Source organism: Pseudorca crassidens, chromosome 3, assembly GCF_039906515.1.
Source record: "Pseudorca crassidens isolate mPseCra1 chromosome 3, mPseCra1.hap1, whole genome shotgun sequence".
Lineage (NCBI taxonomy): Eukaryota > Metazoa > Chordata > Mammalia > Artiodactyla > Delphinidae > Pseudorca > Pseudorca crassidens.
The window spans coordinates 125,838,099-125,861,729 of record NC_090298.1 but is presented as its reverse complement, the minus strand read 5'-3'; the positions used below and the strand labels follow the sequence as shown (position 1 = coordinate 125,861,729).

Sequence of the window (23,631 nt, the reverse complement as noted above, 5' to 3'; positions counted from 1 at the left end):
TATCTTTGCATTTACAAATGTATGTGTAACCTCCCTTCAGTAATTATGTGTGCACACGTATGTGTGTGGGTGTGTGTGTGTGTGTGGGTGTTGAGACTCTATGTTCTGAAACTTGCTTTTTACATAATTTATCTTGGGGATCTTTCCATAGGACAAGTAAAGAATTCTGTTGGCTGTGACCTCACCGCTACTGACCTAAAGCGCCCTTCTTAACGTCTAACCAGAAACCCTTACAACTCTCAAGTCACTCTAGCAAGGCCTGCACCCCCTTGGGAGAGACAAGGAGGGGGATGGTTCAAGGGCTCTCTTTTCCTTCCTCCCTCCCTCCCTCCCTTCCTTCCTTCCTCTCTCCCCTCCTTCCTTTCTTCCTTTCCTTCTTGCTTTCTAAAGTGAAAACAGCTCATTGTGGCTTTATTCACTCCAGTTATTAATGCAAAATGTGCTTAATTGTAAAATGATCAGGAAGTCCAAAAAAGGAAAAAAGGAGAGAGTAAAAAGTCACTCCCACCATTACCAGGAAATAATCCCTGTTAACATTTTAGTGCCTGTCCCTCAGGTTATTTTTCTGGAATGCACACAATTTTTTTTCACCATTTTAGCCATTTTAAAGTGTACAGTTCAATGGTGTTTAGTACATTCACAATATTGTACAACCATCACCACTATCTAGTTCCAGAGATTTTTCATCATCCCAAAAGGAAACCTTGTACCCATTAAGGAATCAATCCCTATTCCCCTCTCCCAGACCCTGGTAACCACTAATCCTGCTTTCTGTCTCTGTGGATTTACCCTTTCTGTGTATTTTATATTAATGGAATCATATGTACCTTTTGTGTCTGGCTTCTTTCACTTAGCATAATGTTTTCAGTGTTCATCCATGTAGTAGCACATACCAGCACTTCATTCTTTTTATAGCCAACTAATATTCCACTGTATGAATATGCCTTATTTTGTATATCCATTCATCATTTGAGGGACTTTTGTGTTGTTTCCACCTTTCGGCTGTTGTGAATAGTGAACACCTGTGAACATGCATATATAAGTTTTTGATTGAACAGCTACATTCGATTTTTTGGGATATATATTTAGAAGTGGAATTGCTGGTTAGATGGTCATTGTATGTTTAACTTATTAAGGAAACATGAAACTGTTTTCTACACTGGCTGTACCATCTTACATTCTTACCAGTGATGTATGAGTTCCAATTTCTCCACATCCTTGTCAACTCTTGTCACTGTCCACTTTTTTTATTATATCTATCCTAGTAGATGTGAAGTGGTGTCTCATTGTGATTTTGATTTACATTTCCCTAATGACTAATGATATTGAGCATCTTTTCCTGTGCTTGTTGACCATTCATATGTATTCTTTGGTGAAATATCTATTCAAGACATTTGCCCATTTGAAAAATTGGGCTGTTTGTCTTTTTATTGTTTAGTTTTACAGTTTCTTTACATATTTTGGATACAAAAGCCTTATCAGATACATAATTTGCAAATATTTTCTTTCATTCTGTGACATTCTTTTCATTTTCTTGGTAGTGAATTTGATACGTAAAGGTTTTTAATTTTATAGGTGAAAGGTGTCAAAGGGTACAAAATTCTAGTTGAAAAAAATAAGTCATGGGGCTGCAACATACAGCATGGTGACTACAGTTAATAATACTGTATTGTATAACCAACAAGAACCTACTGTATAGCACAGGGAATTATACTCAATATCTTGTAATAAGCTATAATGGAAAAGAATCTAAAAGAGAATATATATATATATATATATAGGCATGTATGTATAACTGAATCACTTTGCTGTATACCTGAAACTAACACAACATTGTAAATCAGCTATATTTCAATAAAAATCTAAAAAATACTGTATTGCATGTTTGAAAGTTGCTAAGAGGGTAGATCTTAAAAGTTCTCACCAAAAAAAATTTGTACTATGTATGGTGATGGATGTTAACTAGCCTTACTGTGGTGATTACTTCACAATATATACAAATATGAAATCATTATGTTGTACACCTGAAACTAATATGTCAGTTATATCCCAATGAAAAGTTTTTAATTTTGATGAACTCCAATTTATCTATTTTTTCTTTTGCTGCTTACACTCAAGGTCATGAAGACTCATGCCCATGGTTTTTTTCCTAAGAGTTTTGTAGTTTTAGCTCTTATATTTAGATCTTTTTACCATTTTGAGTTAATTTTATATGGTGTGAGGTAAGGGCTCAACTTCATTCTTTTCATGTAGATATCCAGTTGTCTCAGCATCATTTGCTGAAGAGGTTATTCTTTTCCCCATTGAATGGTCTTAGCATGCTTGCTGAAAACTAGCTGAATGAAGATGTACAGGTTTATTTCTGGCCTCTCAATTCTATTCCATTGATCTATATGTAAGACAATCCTTATGCCAATACCACATTATTTTGATTACTGTAGCTTTGTAGTAAATTTTGAAATCAAGAAGTGTGAGTCTTCACACTTTGTTTTTCTTTTTCAAGATTGTTTTGGCTATTTGGAGTTCCTTGAAATTCCATATGAACTTCAGAATCAGCTTTTCCACTTCTAAAAAATGGAATTTGTAGGATTTGGCTATTTTTTTAGGGATTTCATTGAATCTGTAGATTGCTTTAGGGTGTATTTGTTTTTTAATTTATTTATTTCATTTATTTATATTTGGCTGTGTTGGGTCTTCATTGCTGTGTGTGGGCTTTCCCTAGTTGCTGCGAGCAGTGGCTACTGGGCTACTCTTCGTTGTGGTGTGCAGTCTTCTCATTGCGCTGGCTTCTCTTTGTCGCAGAGCACTAGGCTCTAGGCACGCAGGCTTCAGTAGTTGTGGCACGTGGGCTCAGTAGTTGTGGCCTGTGGGCTCTAGAACGCAGGCTCAGTAGCTGTGGCATACGGGCTTCATTGCTCCGCAACATGTGGGATCTCCCAGACCAGGGCTTGAACCCTTGTCCCCTGCATTGGCAGGCAGATCCTTAACCACTGCGCCACCAGGGAAGCCCGCTTTAGGGTGTATTTTTATCTTAACAATATAATGTCTTCAACCCACAAACATAGGTGTCCATTTATTTAGATCTCCTTTAATTTCTTTCAGCAATGTTTTGTAGTTTCATTATACAAGTCTTGCATCTTTGCGGTTAAACTAATTCCTAAGTATCTTATTCTTTTTTGGTGCTATTGCACACAATTTTTTCTCAGGTTTTTTTATTATGGTAAAATACGTATAACATAAAATTTATCACCCCGTACATTTTTTTTAAATAAATGTATTTATTTATTTAATTTATTTTGGCTGCGTTGGGTTTTCATTGCTGTGCACAGGCTTTCTTAACCACTGCGCCACCAGGGAAGCCCCACCCTGTACATTTTTAAGTATACATTTCAGTGGTATTAAATACATTCATAATGTTATGCTACCGTCACCAACATACAATTCCAGAACTCTTTTCATCTTATAAAACTGAAAATAGGGCTTCCCTGGTGGCACAGTGGTTAAGAATCCGCCTGCCAATGCAGGGGACATGGGTTTGAGCCCTGGTCCAGGAAGATCCCACATGCCACAGAGCAACTAAGCCCGTGTGCCACAACTACTGAGCCTGCACTCTGGAGCCCGCAAGCCACAACTACTGAGCCCACGCACCACATTTACTGAAGCCCACGTGCTCTAGAGCCCACGCTCTGCAGCGAGAGGCCTGTGCACCGCAACAAAGCATAGCCCCCACGCGCTGCAACTAGAGAAACCCTGCGCACAGCAACGAAGACCCAACACAGCCAAAAATAATACATAAAAATAAATTTATTTTTTTAATATATTAAAATGGGAAAATATATTCCCATTAAACAATAACACGTCATTCTCCCCTCCCCCGCAGTCCTTTGCAGCCACCATTTTGCTTTCTATCTTTATGATTCTGACTACTCTAAGTGCCTCATATAAGCAGAATCATACAGTATTTGGTGACTGGCTTATTTCTTTTAGCATAATGTCCTCGAGGTTCATCCATGTTGTAGTATATGTCAGAATCTCTTTCCTTTTTAAGGTTAAATATTATCCTCTTGTATGTATACATCACATTTTGCTTATCTGTTTATCTATCAATGGACACTTGGGTTACTTTCATGTTTTATCTATTGTAAAGAATGCTGCTATGAACACAGGTGTACAAATATCTCTTGGAGAACTTGTTTTCAATTCTTTGGGGTATATATCCAGAAGTGAGATTGCTAGATCATATGATAGTTCTGTTTTTAATTGTTTAAGGAAACGCCAATCTGTTTTCCATAGTGACTGCATGATTTCACGTTTCCATCAACAGTACTCAAACTTTATAATATCTCTACACACAACTTTTTGAATCAAAAATTTTAACATTTGGACCTCTTTCCCTGTCGGTGGTATAGAGGGCTAGCTAATCATTTATGGAAATTTACGGATATACAACAATTTGTTTCAATAATTCCTTAATATCAGTTATCTTTTTAAAGTTCTAATGAATGTTGCCAAGTTGTCCCCCAAAAGTATGAGACCAACACCCACTCTGAAAAGAAGTGGGAGAGGCGCCTGTTCCTCACACAAGGTCCAAATGATTTTTCCCCAATGTCACTTCCAGAGGGGCAGTACAGGGGCTTTCATATGCTCCTTCACAAGGCAGAAGCCTTGAACAAATTAGAAACAGTCCCATTCAACAGAGAGGTCTTGCTCTTAGACCTAGAAGGGCCCTTAGCAAATCTTATTGGAATTTTTATTGTAAAGACAATTTGTCTGTTTTTTGTTTTCACCTGTTATTTTTCTTTTCTTCCTCCAGACTGTAAGCTACAGGTGGCATGGGTCTGTGTGTGGCTTGTTCACTGTGAATGCCAATGTCTTGTAACATGCCTAGCATGGGGAAGATGTCAGAAAAGGTTACTTATTATTAAGATAGGTAGAAGACTGCTTACTCAAAGCTGAAATTCCCTGAGAATAGGAACAGTGCCTGTCACTGCCTTTTGTGCTTCCAGGGCTGGCACAGTCTCTGGCACACGGTGGCAGCTCAGGGGGTATTTGTCAAATGAATAAAGAAAGTGCCTGGCTCTAGAGTGTCAACGGTAGCAGCAGATCTGAAGACTCCTAGTCCAGCGCCCTCTCTGCACTCTGCACCTTCTTACTTTTATATTAATGTTTGCACTGGATTTCTGTCTTTATGGCCTCTTGGCTTCTGTGCTCCTGCAAAACAGCCACATTTCTGCTGCCAAACAGACAAGCATGGGACATCACCTGTCAGCAGTTCTGAAGTCCCATCTCACACTCCCAGATGATGTTCCAGTGGTGAGGACCAGGGAGGGAATTTCCCCATGCGTGCCCAGCCGTGGCCCATCTGTGCCCCCTTCACTGGGATGCTACTCTGTGGGCTGGAGTCAGCATGAGAGCTATTTTTGACTAAGTGGCTACCTAATCTTACATAACCCTCAGCGATCCAGCCAAGGTCATTCGGCTTAGTGCGTGAAAGACACATCAGAGATAGTGATCCCCCTTCCCCAGAGCCCCTCCAGAGCCTGGGAGCTGGGAGGGTAGTGCCAGTGGTTCTGGGCCTTCACTGCGAAGCCCAGCTAGGACCTTCTGAGCACAGCTCGGCTTCTGTAACAGTCCCCGGGAAAATTCCCCAAATATCTTGTTTCCTAATATCTCTGGCATTTGCGTAGGATTACAAACTCAGGATGCAGAGAGTTTGAATCCTCCACTCCCTGCTCCCAACACACCCAGTTCCTTCCCTTATGTGGAGGTGCCTGAGCTGAGGACACTTGAGAGGCCCCATGGGTGGGGAAGATCTTTATCTCTCCTAGAGCAGAAGTGATAAGCCCACATTTAAACCTCAATTTTGTTTTATTGGAAAAGAGATAGAACAACGGCATTCAAGGTCCTCTGGTATCTAATCCCAAATAGCCTTCCTATCTCATCAGCAACCCCTTAGCCAAAAGCCCGACCAGTAATAGGTGCTCACTAAATGTTTAGTGAATGGAATTCACTGGCTGCTCCCCAAGACTTCCTGCTGCACCCAGCTAACTGCCACCGCCAGGTCCTGCTGGTGGACTCTGCACTCTGCACACACTGTTTCCTTCACCCTATAAGCCCTTTGCTGCATGTTCTACCTTCAGGGCCCAGTTCAAAGCCCAATGCCTCAACACCACCTTTGAAGAGCCCCTAAAGAGAATGTGTTGTGCTTTGGTCTATATTTTCCTAGCATGCTGCTGACACTTCTGTTTTGATTTTCTTATAACATAACTGGTTATGTGCTCATCTGTTTCTTCTGCCGGGCTGCGAGCTCCTTGAGGGCAGGGTCCGGCCCTCGGTTATCACTGCATGTCCAGCACATATTGCTGCCTGACACTTAGTGGGCTCCCTGTAAATATCCATTTGTTGGACGGATGGATGACTGGAGACACGAATGAGGTCTGCAGTTCACAGAATTATTTGTTTTTCAAATCTACCATGGGCTGGCTGAAGGAGAGAGCCATAAAGGATAATATCCCGAGTCAATGTTCTGAACTCACAGAATGGATTATAACTTTTCTCTTTTCAAAAAATTTAATCTCACAAATAATTGGTGTCCAAACACAGCACAAGTGCAAGAAAATCACTTTTAACATTTTAGAATATCTTTTCAGACTTTTCCTCCGAAGTTTTCACAGGAATGGGACCTCACTGTGCGTACTGTTTTGTTATCCATTTCCATTAAGAATATGTAGAGGATAACTGAGATTATTAGTGTTCTTCTCCGTTTAATTCAGGAGCTCTCATGTTAGGTCAAGGAGACCCCTCCCCGGTCTTAGTGGATTGGTCCAGAGGCAGGTTTTGATGCAGCTTGGCCAATCACAGTGTCAGGCTGCCCTGCCCACAGCTGACTGGCTGTGATTTGGGCACTTGACCTAAGGTGGCCGATATATTCCTTGCTTGGGATTTCTGGATTGAAGGCTAGAGACAGCTTGAGGTAGACTCTTTCCTGTGTCCCAAACCTTGTCCCCTGCTGTCTGGTTGGCAGTGAGAAAGTGAGTCTTGTACACAGGGAGAGGCAAACATGGCAGATGGAGAGAGTGTCCTGGAGCTGAGACTGGATTCCATTTCTTTCTTTCTTTCTTTTTTTAATTTATTTGGTTGTGCTGGGTCTTAGTTGCTGCAGGCAAGCTCCTTAGTTGCAGGTCACGGGCTCCTTAGTTGTGGCATGCGAACTCTAAGTTGGTGGCATGCATGTGGGATCTAGTTCCCTGACCAGGGATCGAACCCAGGCCCCCTGCATTGGGAGCATGGAATCTTAACCACTGCACCACCAGGGAAGTCCCAGGATTCCATATCTTAAGATCTGGCCACACTGTGGTCCTTCCCAAATCTTGAATTTCAACTCTCCTCTGGATTCCATGGGCCAACAAATCCTCCCCATGCTTTTCCCATTTTGAGATGGATTTCTGTCACTTGCTACTGAACAGCTCCTAACACATACATAATGTATCATGGATGTAATTACATGTCAGTTTGCCCAACATCATTTGTAATGAGGCAGGATATTACCTGAATTTCTACTTTTAATGAGTCTCCTGTTGTTGGATATCTAGATTATTTTCATTTTTTCGCTGTGATAAGCAATGCTACGTAAATATCCTCATAAATTCATCTTGCTTCCATGCATTATTTTATCTAAATGAATTCCTCGAGGTGGAATCGCTATAACAAGAGGTATTCATATTTTTTAAGGCTTTGTGACACAACTTTTGACCCTCTTGATGCTTTGTGACCACTGCCTCTTCTAGCGACACTGTTCACACTGTCGTTGGACACCTTTATGGGATTACATTATTTTGGACTGAGTTGGTCCCTGTGAGTTTGCCCTTCATTGCTCATTGCGGGGCTGGGGTTGGGGGGTGCCCAAGCTTTGACTCCAATCTGCCTATAAACCATGTCCAAGTATTCTGTTGAAAAAATAGGTATGGGGTCAGTCAAGGCCCGGAGCATTTTCAGAGGATTTTGTAAAGACTAGTCCCTGAGGGTACAGTGGACACCTGGGGTGTGGACAAAAGAATGTCCAGCTTCAAGCTCATTGGTTGGGTTCTGAGGGTTTATTCCAGAAGGAAAGGGAAGGACATGGCTGGCATCGAACACCACGACGCAGGGCACAGTCCTCAGTCTGGAGGTCGTGGGACAGCAACAGTCCCTGCGCTGAGTACTGGGCTCAAGAGCCAGGTTACAGGGGATAAGGCCAGGCCTAGTGGTCTGTGCTGAGAACTCTTCCCTGAGGGCAATGGGAGCTTTGGAGGGAACAGCAGGGGAAAGATGCAATCCATTTTCCTCAGGGGGAAGCAGGGACAGATTGAATCAAAAAGTAACAGAGTGTGTTTCTGCCACTTACGGCCTGTCCCAGGGGCCCAGGCTGGTGGGAACCTTCTCTGCCCATCACACTTGGATCTCAGACCTCTGAGCTCGCCCCCCTGCAGTGAGAGCCAGGGCCTCACCCAGCCTTCTCGTCCTGGCTGATGCCCTTGTGTGTCAGCCCAGGCTCCTATCCCAGAGCCTCCTCTTTGAGTGGGTAAATATAGCACGCTCACAGAACAGCATACACGTGAACACATCTCCACTTCCTACATAAAGAAACAACATTCCCCTCACCCCACCCCCGCCTCGCCTCCCATACAAACAAGAATCCTTGTCATGAAATTAAATGAAATGAGGTAACGGAAATGAAAGTGCTTTGTAAAAGGAAAAAGGGCTAGAATGGGGGCTTTCAGGGTTTTTGCTTTTGTTTTTTTCTTTCAAGCAGAAGTCTTTTTCAAATAAAATCCTACTGTACATCCATTTATCCATCTGCTCCCATGATGTGGCCTTTGGGAAACATCTCACATTTCACATGCCCAAAACTAAGGCCTTGGATTCCACCACCGTCTTGCTCATGATTTTTTTTTTTTTTTGCCACGTGGCTTGTGGGATCTTACTTCCCCAACCAGGGATTGAATGCACCCGGGGCCTCGGCACTGAAAGCACCAAGTCCTAACCACTGAACTTCCAGGGAACTCCATCTACCATCCTCTTCAAATCTGCTCCTCCCGTACCTTCTCATCTTAGTTCTGATACCTCTCCTCACACGTGTGCTCATGCTGGAAGCTGGGCGGGGGCAAACCTGATGCCCCCTCCTCCCCACCTCCACACTCACAAGCTGTCAGTGCCCCCACCGTCGCCTGTCCTGTGGACGATTCTCCAACGTGTCTCTCCAACCCATTGTGAGCTTCTCATCACCGCCACCACCACTCTGAGCCAACCACCACTTGCCTGGATTGTGTCACAGCCCTACCTCGTCTCCCTCAGACTGCACCTGCTGACTTTCCAGTTCAGTGCTCACATACTGGCTGAGGGGAACATACCTAGAGAATCATGCACAAATCATAACAGTTAAGCTTGATGAGTTTGTCTAAACTGCACACACCTGTGTAACCAACACCCATGTCAAGAAGCAGAATATCGGGCGCAATGGTTGAGAGTCCGCCTGCCGATGCAGGGGACGCGGGTTCGTGCCCTGGTCCGGAAGGATCCCACATGCCGCGGAGCGGCTGGGCCCGTGAGCCATGGCCACTGAGCCTGCGCGTCCGGAGCCTGTGCTCCACAACGGGAAGAGGCCACAACAGTGAGAGGCCCGTGTACCGCAAAAAAAAAAAAAAGCAGCAGAATATCACCAGCATCCCAGAAGTCCCTATAGGCCCCCTCCTAGTCATCCCCACTACTCCCCCAGGACAACTACCATCCTTATTTCTAATGCCATAGATTAGTTTTGCCCCTTTTTGAACTTTATATACAAGAATTAATACAATGTGTATTATTTTACACCATTGTGTTTGAGAGATGCATCCACATTGTTCTGTATAGTTACAATTTGTTCACCTTCATTGCTGTATAGTATTCCATTGTCTGAATATATCATTATTTATTCAGTCAAGCACTGAGAGACATCAGAGCGGCTTATGGTTTGGGGCCTTCACAAAGAGAAGTTGTCAGGATTTTTGTGTTTGGCCCATGTAAATATGTATTTGTGTTGGGTATCTACCTAGGGGTAGAACTGCTTCATCATAGGGTATGTGTATGTTCACAGAGTGATATCTTCAAAGCACAAGCAGTTTGAAGCATTCCCTCGCTTAAACCCTCCATGACTTCCCATTGGCTTTAGAATAAAGTCCCGACTTTTTATCTTAATTTACACGGGACTTGCGTGTTCTGGCACCCCCGACCTCTCCCTCCCCGCCACAAACCCTGCTCTTGCACAGGCTGCTTTCCCACCAGACTGACCTTCTATTCCATTCTTGGGGCCTTCCAAGCTTTTTCCTCTGCCAAGCAGCCCACCCGCTTGATGTGCTGCAGTTTCCAGCCGGCCAGTTCTTACTCATTCTTTATGTTGCTGCTCAGATAGAATATTTTCAGAGAGGCCTCTCCTGATCCCCTATTATAAAAGAGGAAACACGGTTACTGTCTCTCATTGCCCAGCTCAAAATTGCGCTGAACTGAATGTGAAATTGTCTCATCGTTAATGACTGCCTCTCCCAGTAGACTGTAAGCAACAAGGGCCTGGGACTGTCATGTTCACTGCTGGATCCCCAACACCTAGCACCGGGCAGGAACATAGTAGGTGCTCAATAAATAGCAATACTCTAATCTGCAGAGTACATAAGAGGACGATCGAGGCCTCCAAGTCCCCCAGGGACCAGGGTGCAAATCTTGGCTCCATTACTCACTACTCTTGTGCCGTTAGGCAAGTTACCTAAGTTCCCTGGACCTCCGTTTCCTCCTCTGTAAAACAGGGATAATCCTGTGGCCTTGAGAATGTATGTGCGTACATCACAGTGTTGGCCACGTGGTTAGTGCTAATTAAGCAGCGGCTTTCTGTGCACCAGCTCTTGGAAGCCTCACCACAATCCCACAGGCAGGAACTATTCTAAATCCCCATCTCATAGATGAGGAAATTAAGAAACTAAGGCCCAGGGAGGTTAAATACTTTGTCCAATAATTCTGGCTCCAGGTCCTAGGCCCTCCTCCATGACAGTGTTGCTGGTAACATGTGAAAGATAATAAAGACAGAGGAAGGGGCAGTGGTGAGCTCCAAATAGCCAACCGCACTCACTCCCACCCCTTTTACATGCATTCATCCCCATGAAACCCAAAGTTTAGCAGTGCAGCATGAAAACCACTGGGTTACACAAACATCCGTGGTTATTAATAGTTATGGAGGAAAAGATAGAAAGATCTGATTACAGAAAAGTTTCAAACTTCTATATGACAAAAGACATCACAAGTGAGGTCTAAAGATAAATGAGAGTGTGGGAGGAAATATTTAAACTTCAAATAACAAAGGCTTACTCTGCCTGGGATGTACACGCTCCTCCAAATAAACTGGAAAAATACAAACGACCCATTGGAAAAAATAGGCAAAGAATGTGAACAGAAGAGGAAATGACAATGGGTAGCAATCAATGTGTAAGCAGGGAAATGAAAATTAAATAATGAGCTCCTGCATCTCTCCTAATCTTGGCAAAAATGAAAAACATTGGTAACATGCATGGCTGATGAAGGCATAAGAAAACCAATACTAAAATACCCACATTGAGCTGTAAAAAGAATTAGAGCCTTTTAGGAAACATTTTCTAAAATATTATGACAAAAATAATGTGTGACAACTTTCAGAAATTATAGCAATAATAGATGGTGATATAAATAGGTAGATAGACAGACAGATACAAGAACAGTCATTGCAACATTTTTGTAACAACACAACCTAGAAACACCTTGATTGTATCAATACAGTTGTATATTACATAGTTATTAAATGAGGTAGATCCATACTGTGCCAACTTAAAATTATCTGTAAAACGCATGAAGTAAAAAAGAATGTCAAGGAGTAATGTCTATGGTTTGGTCCTATTTTCACAGAAAACAAAAATAAGCATAACCAAATCACCTTGAACACTTCTTTAAGCAGAGAAAAAAACAGGAAAAACAAATTTCTAATTACAGTGTGTCAAAGGAGTCAGACTAGAGGGTGTTTTGCTTAAGATACATTTTTAAGTTTGAATTGTTGCAATGAGTATATATTTTATTAAAAATTAATTAATAAGCCCTGCTCATTAATAATGACTTAATACATGTTGCCTGCCTATCTACTCTTGTAAAACCCTTCCTGATTTAAGACTTACTTTGCTTCAGTTCCTACAAATAAGCTGCTGGTTGGAGAGAAGGTGTTAATTGTCTTCTGAACAACTTCCTCTGATTAACCTCTTGGCTTGCTCTGCTGCCCAGCCTTTCAGGGAAGAGAAACCTGATATTATTATTCTAAAAAGAAATATATGTTCTGAACATGCAGTACATGCACGTAGTAGCAAATTCAAAATGAACAAAAGAGGGACTTCCCTGGTGGTGCAGTGGTTAAGAATCCGCCTGCCAATGCAAGGGTCACGGGTTCGATCTCTGGTCCGGGAAGATCCCATGTACTGCAGAGCAACTAAGCCCGTGCACCACTACTATTGCACTCTGGAGCCCGCGAGCCACAACTACTGACCCTGCACGCCGCAACTACTAATGCGTGTGCTCCACAACAAGAGAAGCCACCACAATGTGAAGCCCATGCACTGCAACGAAGAGTAGCCCCTGCTCGCTGCAACTAGAGAAAGCCCACGCACAGAAACGAAGACCCAACGCAGCCAAAAATAAATAAATAAATTTAAAAACAAACAAAAAACAACAACAAAAAAACCCCCAAAATGAACAAAAGAGTATATAGTGAAAAGTAAGTCTCTCTCTCTCTCCCTAGTACCTCAGCCACCCAGTTCTACACCATTTTCTTGTGTATCCTCTCAGAGAGATTCTATGCATATACTAGCATATGCATGTATATAGTCTAATTTTTTAGAACACAAATGCTGTACATAATGTCTATATACACGAATACATTCATAAGGGAGACACCTTTTGATTTCTTCTAGCCATAACCTGATTAGTTCCAAGGCTGCACTTCTTTCCTGCTTGAGAAGCCAAATTTCCCCAGCAGTAGCAGTTTATCCATCCATCCATCCATGCATCAGTCTATCTGGCCATCCATCCATTCATCCAATAACACTCGCTAACAAGCATTTGGTGAGCACTAACTCTGTGCCAGGTACTAGCTAGAAGCTGGAGATACGGTGGTGAAGTTCTCACCCAGCTGGCCTTCTGGGGAAGTAACAAATTATGTAGAAGAAAACAAATAATAGAAGAAAACTAACACATTTCAGACAATGGGATGTGCCTTGGAGAGACTCATTCTCTGTTAAGAGAGTGGGGAAGGAGGAGAGGTGAAAAGGAGAAGGGAGGAGGAGAGAGGGCCTATTTTAGATGGATGGCCAGGGAAGATCTCCTTCAGGTGGTGACATTTAAGCCAAGAACTGAATGACAAGAAGGAGCAAATGTTACTGGTTTCCTTGCTCTGATGACTTTCCAATGAGAGAGTCCACGGGCAGAGTTTCAACCTGATCAGAGTGGTGAAGAGGGTGGGCTCTGAAGACCTGGAGATGTTCATTTGAACCCCAGCTCTGCCGCCGAAAGCCAGGGGAGACTTGGGCAAATTATTTAACCTCTCTGTGCCTCAGCTTCCTCACCTGTAATATGAGGTTATATAAAAATAGTACCAACTTAATAGGATCACAGTGAAAATTAAGTGGGTTAAGCAATGTGGGCTGCCCAGGCTGGCATCAAGAAAGTGATAAAAAAATGATCAAGTTTTAAAAAAGTATAATGTTAGGCAGAGTTTCTTAGATGAAAAGTCAAAAGTATGATCTATAAAAAAGTAATAAAAGCTTTTATCAAAATTAGAAATGTTTGCTCTGTGAAAGACTCTGTTAAGAGGATGAACAGACAAGTTACAATCTGGGAGAAAATATTTGCAAATCTCATATTGGACAAAAGGCTTATATCCAGAATATACAAAGAACTCTCAAAACTCAGTAAGAAAACAAACAACCTGATTAAGAAATGGGCCAAAGACTTGACCAGATACTTCACCAAAGAGGATACATTATGGCAAATAAGCACATAAAAAGATATTCAACAGCATTAGCCATTACGAAAATGCAAAATAAAACCATGATGAGATACCACTACACACCTTTTAGAATGGCTCAAAAAGAATCTGACAACACCATGTGCTGACAAGATACAGAGAACCTGCAACCCTCATGCGTTGCTGGTGGGAGTGCAAAGTGGTACAGCCACTCTGGAAAAACGTTTGGCAGGTTTTTATAAAGTTAAGCCTACGCCTAACATATGTGCAGTAATCCCATTCCTAGGTGATTACCCTAGATAAATGAAAACTTACGTTCACATAAAGACCTATGCACAAACAGCAGCTCTATTCGTAATCATCAAAAACTAGAAGCAACCCAAATGCCCTTTAAGGGATGAACAGATAAACATACTGTGCCAAGTCCATACTACCCAAAAGCTACTCAGCCAAAAAAAAAAAAAGGTACGAACTCCCGCTACATGCAGCAGCTGAATGAACGGGAAAGAAGCCAGTCTCAAAGGGTTATGTACTACGTGATCCCTTTTGTATGACTTTCTTGAAAAGACAATGCTAGAGCAATGGAGAGCAGATCAGTGGTTGTCGGGGTAGGTTTGGGGAAGGGTGTGACTGCAGAGGGGCAACCCCAGGTGGTTTCTGGGCTGATGGAACTGATCTGTATCCTGACTGTGGTGGTGGTTACACAAATCCACATGTACATCAAAATTCATACATAGATACACCAAAGAGTCATTTTCATTGCATGTTAATTTTTAAAAACAAGAAAAATAAAAAGTGATGAATGATCCTGTCATTCTAACTCAGCCACTCACTTCCAATCCCTCCTGCCTCCTTTCTCCTCATTCTCTACAGCCAGAAACTTCTTAAAGAAGAGATACTTCCACTCCCTAAATATCTGAAGACATTCTTAGTAACTTGGCTTTGTTGCTCTGCATACAAAGGTAATACATTTTTCTTGGACGAAAAGAAGGAAGGAAGGGAGAGAGGGAGGGAGGAAGGAAGAATTCAATCTACAGAAATGCGTAAGGTAGAAAGCAAAAGCCCTCAGGAATCCCACCCTCCAGAATTAACGGCTGGGAGAAGCTTCCACCAGAACCCATTCAAAGCGATGTTATACAGTTGCTTCCTCACAAGGTTCAGAACCCATATAGTGGGATTTCATCTGATTGATTGTTCAGGGAAGCATGAAGGGCCCTGGGCTGCATGACCTTGAAAGGTTAACATCTGGATGCCAGCCCGGCTTCATATCAAGTCAAAGCATTTCACAGCTGGATGGAGTCTTAGGGTGATTTAGTTCATTAAAGGTCATCCAGTCCCTTCCTGTCCCTCTCCACCCACATCCCCACAAGACTCCCTATCTCAAGGCAGCCTCTTGCCCACACCCGAGCTCTCCCTCTGTGCGCTGGCTGCCTCTTCCCTCTCAGCCAGCTCCGTTTGCAATCACTGTTTGGATCATTCAGTTAACGTTCAGCAAATCATTCATTATCTGTTCCTTCCTTCCTTCGTTCAGAGATACTTACTGAGCACCTCTTTTGTGCCGGGCCCTGTGCTGAGTCGTTGGAATACCTTGGTGAACAAGATCCACATGGTTCCGGCCCTACTGGAGCCTCCATTCCAGTCAGAGAGACAGTGCCTAACCACAAAACGATTCTAACACGTATCTCAATAAGAACTGTGCTGGGTTTCCCTGGTGGCGCAGTGGTTGACAGTCCACCTGCCGATGCAGGGGACATGGGTTCGTGCCCCGGTCCGGGAAGATCCCACATGCCGCAGAGCGGCTGGGCCCCTGAGCCATGGCCGCTGAGCCTGCGCGTCTGGAGCCTGTGCTCCGCAACGAGAGAGGCCACAACAGTGAGAGGCCCGCGTACCGCAAAAAAAAAAAAAAAGAAGAAGAAGAAGTGTGCTAACACCTGGAAAATGCAAGTACATGGCATGGCGATAACAATCCTGGCCAGGCCAGGCTTCCCTGAGGAAAGGGGGGCGGTTAAGCTGAGACCTGCAGGAAGAGCAGCAGTTGGCCAGGTTTAGAGCAGAGGGGAGGAGACTCAAGGCTGAGGGAACTGCACGCGCAATCCCGAGAAGTCAGGGTGGCTCCCACGCACTGCGGGGACCAGCAGGTGCTGAGGTCACAGCAGTAGACAGGGCATAATGATAGCTCTCTGGGGAAATGTTTTGGAGACTTTTGCCACTGACTCTGGGGGCTCCCTTGCCCTTTCCCTTAAAAGGGAAACAGAATGTCCCCTGTAGGGCTCAGGGTATGGGGTCTAGAATCAGACCTAGGCTCTGTTCAGGCTTTGTATATACAAAGAGGCAACAGCTTACTGTCTGTGTGCCTCATGCTTTTCCACCTGTAAAATAGGTATGACGCTGTGACTTGGGAGGATTTAATTAGATAACCCACAGAAGGTCATATCAAGTCATGATCACAGTGCTTGGGACTTCAGCAGTGCTCGGTTCGTGGTAGTTAGTGCCGTTGTTATTCCTATTATCAGAGGCACCATGACCCTGGAGGCGCAGTCTCTATACAGTCAAATATGGAGTTAACACAGAGCCGGGGAGGGGCCCCCAGCCTCTGGATTCCTGTAGAACCAAAGTCCAAGGTATGACCCCTTTGGAATGACATTCGTGAATCCATCAAGTATGTTTTGGGAGTGGACTCGCATTTGTCAGTGACACAGGCTAGAGAGCAGAGGGCAGCTAAGACCCAGAAAGGTTCCTTAGATGACAAATGCACGCAGTCAGTGGACATCAGCCCACCCCCATCTCCTCCTCCTGCCCTGAAGGCTGGACTCCCATCCAAAGGATTCCAACAATGCTGTCGGTAACGAGAGCCCCAAGATGTCCTCTCTGAGCTGAGGGGTCACGAGTTCTGCCTTCCCAGAAAAGCACGTTTGCTCCAGCAGTAGCACGCCTTTGGGCTGATAGAGACTCGCGGGGTCCAGCTATGGGTAAGAATATTGCAAGGGGCTGAAGCTATTTTTTGCCACATGCTCTATCTCTCCAGCAGGCAGAGTGACAGTGCTTGGGATCCAGATATTCTCAGCCGTAGAAGGTTATGGAGCTGAAGGCTCAAAGTCCTGGCTCTCAAATAGCTAGACTGGGGGTGGGGGATTATTTGCATCACCGGTTGGGGGTCCTAAGACCTTGAGCTGTCATCCCTTCCATCCCCTGGCCCAGCACCGACCACTACCCACAGGACTTCTGTTGAACCGATTCCCCTGGGCCCAGAGTCTGGTGGCAACTGTTTATTTTTAGCCTCTGATTCTCTGAGAATGTGGGTGGGCCCCTTGGAGCAGGGGGAGGGAGGAAGGAGGAGGAAGTAGTTCAGGGCCTGGAGGGCCACGGAGGACACAGCCCAGTCCAAGCCCTTAGCTCAGCTCTGTGACCTACAGTCCTCTCCCTTCTTGGCCCACCCCAGGTCAGGATTAGGTTGGACTCATGTCCCTGTGTTCCCCTTTCCCTCTGCCCTGAAGGCCCTAGAGACTGTGTGCTTTCCGTTCCTCTTTATAGCCACCCCCCCTGCCGCGTGCCCTTGGTCCTTTGATGCTCTCATACTCAACCACAGTGGGTGTGGAACAGGACTCCTCCATATCCCTCCCTTCCTCCTGCCTCTGAAGAGATGTCCCAGGTCCATCTCCTTGGGCCTGCCAGAGTAGGTGCTTAATAAATACGGGTAGGGGCTTCCCTGGTGGCGCAGTGGTTGAGAGTCCGCCTGCCGATGCAGGGGACGTGGGTTCATGCCCCGGTCCGGGAGGATCCCACATGCCGCGGAGCGGCTGGGCCCGTGAGCCATGGCCACTGGGCCTGTGCGTCCAGAGCCTGTGCTCCGCAGCGGGAGAGGCCACAACAGTGAGAGGCCCGCGTACCGCAAAAAAATAAATAAAAAAATACGGGTAGGCTGAAAGACTTCAAGGCTCTTCCATAATGGCAAAGGCCTGAATAATGGAAGAACCAATAAGGGGAATTTTAGAAACTTACAAATAGGAAGTTTAGGAACTTACAAATAGGGGTTAAATAGGGGTTTAGAAACTTACAAAACCCTGAAGTCATTGTCTCTGGTTGCTAGTTCCTTTCTCCTTTCTGAGAAGTTCCCTGGAGCCCCTAGGCCCCGTCTTTGTCTCTGTAATCTAGAAGGAAATGCATCTGCCCCTTCTTCCTCTTCAGGTCTAACTTCAGCCTTCCCTGACAAAAGGGGAACTGTCTGATGAGCTGGCCTCAATCCCAGCACAAACTTGCCCTGTAACCCGGGGCAAGACACCCTGCCCACTGCAGGACATTGTAAAGCACTCCTGTGGGATTGTTGTGAGGACTAGCGAGAGTGTGTGTAAAACGGCTGGCATGTAGTTGGTGCTTAGTAAATGCTTGTTGCTGTTCTATTATCATTAAATAAATGGTACAGTAAACCAAGCCTTCTTTTTTAACATCTGCTTCTTTCACGCTATACCTGATCATTCTTCACATTTTATAGAGTGCTTTAATATTTTATAAGGCACTTTCACATACATTAGCTCATCTGAGCCCCACACAACCCCTTGAAAAGGGCCAAGTCATTATTCCATGATTATTATTCCCATTATACAGATAAAGCCATTCATGTTCCAGAAAAATGTAGATGGGTCTCACTCACCATTGTGTCGTCAGCGTCTGACACAGGGCCTCGCACAGAGTGGGTGATCTAAACAAAACAAAGCAAAGCAAAATCCTTTTGAAGGAATGGCCTATAGGATGTAACCCTATATGCCATTTACCCTTTCCTCACGTGTAAAATGGGAATCAATGCTATAGGATACACACAGGAAATTCAAATTCTAGGATTCAGCTCCATAGCAAGCCTTGGTCTTTTTAACAGACAGAAGGCAGTGAGGTATGTGTAGCAAGCCCTTTCCGCTTCTCCTAGAGGCAAGACCCATTTTTTTAGTTTCAGGAGAATAATTGGGAAGTGCCTCAAACAGGCATATGGTTATAGCTCATTCCTGGGAGAGGGTCAGACCAGATTCCCAATGTCCTTACATGCTGGGACTTTGGTTTCTCCTGGTTTCTCCAGCTGGAAGCTGAATTTTAGAAAGGAGATGGGCCTATGTGCATGCAGTCATGGGAAGCAAATCCCAGGGGCAGTGGGAAGGGTTCTGGAGTAGAAATTAAAATGTCCTCTAAGATTAACACCATGGGGAAAAGATGCTGCCGCATTTGGAAGAGATGGGGTGAGGTGGATGAAAACATAAGAGAAAATTTACATATGTGCAATCCCCTTTCAGGTCAAAAATCATTTTACTAATTTCGGGACATAAAATGTATTATATGTAAGTTGATTTTTACTGCAAATGATCACCATCAGTAAATTACATTTCAAAGTATAATCTTTGTTGTCAGGCAATAATTATAAATCTATGGCTTACTTTTAATTTATTGAATTTCAAAAGAAATAAATGGAGCTATAGATGTTAAGTTTTAGGGAGTCTCTTCAGTTTGCGCATTGAGGAGAAGCAGAAGTCACCCACACTTGACTTCAAGAAAGCCTCTAATGTGTGGGAGCTTAGGGTTTATAAGGAGAGACCACACAACTTTAAGAAAGTTACCAAGACTGTGTAGGAGGGAAAAACTCAACTCACTGATGACAACACATGTCTCTTGGAACTGAACTCACCACTGTGTGTACATTTTCTTTTCTAGTGACGGTAAATCACATGTTTTCCCTCAGACTACTTTACAATGCTTTTAGATTCTTGGAATCTAAAATAAAGCCGAGGGCTTCCCTGGTGGCGCAGTGGTTAAGAATCTGCCTGCCAGCGCAGGGGACGTGGGTTCGAGCCCTGGTCCGGGAAGATCCCACATGCCGCAGAGCAGCTAAGCCCGTGCGCCACAACTACTGAGCCTGCGCTCTAGAGCCTGTATGCCACAACTGCTGAGCCTGTGCTCTAGAGCCCACGAGCCACAGCTACTGATCCCACACACCACAACTACTGAAGCCTGCGCGCCTAGAGCCCATGCTCCACAACAAGAGAAGTCACCGCAGTAAGAAGCCCGTCGACAAAACTAGAGAAAGCCCGCGCACAGCAACGAAGACCCAACGCAGCCAAAAATAAATAAATAAATAAAAATTTAAAAAATAATAATAAATAAAATAAAGCCGATGTTTATTAAGCATCTACTATGTGGTAGCCATTTTTGTGAGGACTTTCCATGCATTCATTCATTTAATCCTTATCACAGCCCCATGACAGAGGTACTATTATTATCCCCATTTTACAGATGTGAAAAAAAGTTCAAGGAGGCAAAGTGATTGCCTAAGTTCCCATGGCTACAAATAGCAGAACCAAGATTTGAACCCAGGTTGACAGCAAAGTGGCAAATGGTTCAGCATGAAAATTCGGTCCCTCTTCATTTTTTTTTTTTTAAGATTTTTTTTTGATGTGGACCACTTTTAAAGTCTTTATCGAATTTGTTACAATATTGCTTCTGTTTTATGTTTTGGTCTTTTGGCTGGGAGGCATGTGGGATCTTAGCTCCCCGACCAGGGATCAAACCCACACCCCCTGCATTGGAAGGAGAGGTCTTAACCACTGGACCACCAGGGAAGTCCCAGCCGTCTTCATTTAATCAAATTACCTCCTCAGAGTGAACTGAGGCAAACTACCCACCTCTAGCCTCATCATCCCATGGAACCACGTGGAACACTTTTCTCCCCAGATCCTGCCCCAACAGGAACACATTCGTGACTTAGGAGCTGCTGAAAACACACCAATGCTCTTTCAATATTGCTTTAGTTTTTTGAACTCAGAGCAATTTTTAACTCTTTAAACCTTCATCTTAAAAGGTTTCTTTCCTTAATCCCTTTTATAGATGATGAGGTCACAGGGGCGAGAAAAAGCTGATTTCTAATTCTCTCCCAGCTCCCTATCTCTGTCATGCTCTCACTAATTTGTCTGGAACCTTGTGAGCAAGGAGAGAGTAGGATCACATTTCTGGCCCTTCCCATTCCCTTGTTCCTTTAAACCTTACTCATGGAGCCCCAGACCCTATCGAAGGCGTTAGGAACTCGGGGAAGAACGTGGAGGGCTCTGCTCTCAGTCGGTGAACCTTCTAGTGGGTAACGACTGACAGTAAACAAGGCACAAAGAGAGAGACTGAAATACAGTGACTGTATCTGTGCTCTGAAGGAAATCCCCTGTTTTTTGGTCTGGCAACATCAGTGCCCAGTCGAACTCATGGCCCCCATCAGGGCCTGGGGAGTGCGCAGGAGCACGCCCACCACTGAAACTGAAAGTTTATAAGAGGAAGCCCCAAGTGAGGGGGCATGGAGATCCCTATCTTGCAACAACGACAATTTCTGGGTCCCAGAGGGGCCGTTTCCCCTTGTTGACCTACGTTCGGGTCACCCTGCCCTCGGTGCCCAGGAACTGCACTGGGACCACACCAGCCACAGCTTTGCCTTCAAAACCTCCCTGTGGCTTCAGTTTTAGGCATCCCTTCAGGAGATCAAAGTCTACCTGGTAGTGTTTGGACAACTTATCTTAAGTGTTTTATTTGGGGGAGATTTGTTTTTCAGGTTTAATGCCTTTGAGGAGCCAAAAAGTCCTGGAATAAAATGACACTGATCACACCCCACACCTCTAACTCCTATCTTCACAGAAGAGACCCAGTGGGAGGATCAGGGCGGAGATTGCCACCTTTTTCTTTTTTTAAAAAATTAATTAATTTATTTATTTTTGGCTGCATTGGGTCTTTGTTGCTGCGTGCGGGCTTTCTCTGGTTGCGACAAGCGGGGGCTCTTCATTGTGGTGCGCGGGCTTCTCATTGCAGTGGCTTCTCTTGTTGCAGTGCACGGGCTCTAGGTGCATGGGCTTCAGTAGTTGTGGCACGCAGGCTCAGTAGTTGTGGCTCACGGGCTCTAGAGCACAGGCTCAGTAGTTGTGGCGCACGGGCTTAGCTACTCCGCAGCATGTGGGATCTTCCCGGACCAGGGCTCTAACCCGTGTCCCTTGCATTGGCAGGCGGGTTCTTAACCACTGCGCCACCAGGGAAGCCCCTGCCACCTTTGTCTGAGCCTGACACAAGGACTGTCCCAAGAGCCATCCCTCACCGGCCAGCACCACAGAGTCCTGGAACACTTTTCCTCTCTGTGATGTCAACCAGTCCACACGACAACTGGGAGAAGGAAGACAGAGGTTCTCATCCCCACTTTCAGGAGCAGAGCAGGTCATTTGCTGAATGGTACTTACACATGATTTCATGATTCTAAACCCAGTGCTCTTTTTACCATCACAGTGTCTCCCAACATCTGTGATTTTGCCAAATCCCTGTAACAGTTGTACCATGATTAATACATTTTTTTCAAAGCTGCCTGCTTTTTCCTCTTAGCTTAAATGCCTTTGTTTAAAAACAAAACGTGCTATCACTGCTCTAATTGGAAACCTGGTTTCACTTACTGTAAATGGAAGGCAGCCACAGATATAAATGCAAGGAAACGTAGCAAATCCCAGCTAGACACTGAGGCCTCCTGATGGCTCTGAGCCTGAAGCCTGATCTCTCTCTGTAAAAAAAAAAAAAGGAAGGGTAGCAAGTGTCAGAGGTGTTAAAGACAGGCTAGCTCCCAACTGAGGCTTTCTCCTGGAAGGACTGAGGGAGAATTGAGAAAGTGTTGAACTTTGTCGCTATGTGAGCAAACGAACGCTCGGCTGTGCCTATCTTGGACACCGTCCAACAGGAGCACTTGTCTTGCCCCTGGGAAAACCTGCGGTGCTGCACCCTTTCTTGGAGAAGAGAGGCGGCTCCCTTGCCGTGGCACCTCTCAGGTTGGTTCCCCCAAGCACCACTCCCGAAGCCGTCCTCTCCTGTCTTGGAGGCCGTCCTTTGCAAGTTCTCTTATCTCTGCCTCCCCACTGTGAGGTTGCCCAGGCTCCATCCCTGCCCACTCGTGTCCCAGCACAAGGTCTCTTCTCCCACCTAGGCCCTCTCCTGGACCAGGGGGCAGAGCTTGGCTGGATTGCTGCAACCCCTTTTGAAATGCTCCCTCTGCTTCCCATTCCTCCTCCTTCAATCTGCCCGCCACACCCAGCACAGGTGACTTTCTAAAGCCCAGATTGATCATGCTGCTTCCCTGATAAAAACCACTTGGTGATGGCCATTCTGACTGGTGTGAGATGATATCTCATTGTAGTTTTGATTTGCATTTCTCTAATGATTAATGATGTTGAGCATTCTTTCATGTGTTTGTTGGCAGTCTGTATATCTTCTTTGGAGAAATGTCTATTTAGGTCTTCTACCCATTTTTGGATTGGGTTGTTTGTTTTTTTGTTATTGAGCTGCATGAGCTGCTTATACATTTTGGAGATTAATCCTATAATTCAAAAAGAGTCATGTACCAAAATGTTCATTGCAGCTCTATTTACAATAGCCTGGAGATGGAAACAACCTAAGTGTTCATCATCGGATGAATGGATAAAGAAGATGTGGCACATATATACAATGGAATATTACTCAGCCATAGAAAGAAACGAAATTGAGCTATTTGTAATGAGGTGGATGGACCTAGAGTCTGTCATACAGAGTGAAGTAAGTCAGAAAGAGAA

The 23,631-nt window shown here is 44.5% G+C and overlaps 1 long non-coding RNA gene across 1 annotated transcript in view; it reads right to left on the bottom strand.

Annotated features, from left to right (window-relative positions):
• Positions 1-12,343, bottom strand: part of LOC137221866 (uncharacterized) — a 34,082-nt gene extending 21,739 nt beyond the window's left edge. The window contains exons 1-2 of the long non-coding RNA XR_010942189.1: positions 12,204-12,343; positions 10,306-10,456 (exon numbers count right to left, since the gene is read on the bottom strand). This is a non-coding gene — a long non-coding RNA (uncharacterized lncRNA). The remainder of the gene's footprint in view (positions 1-10,305; positions 10,457-12,203) is intronic.
• Between the last annotated feature and the right edge of the window lie 11,288 nt (positions 12,344-23,631).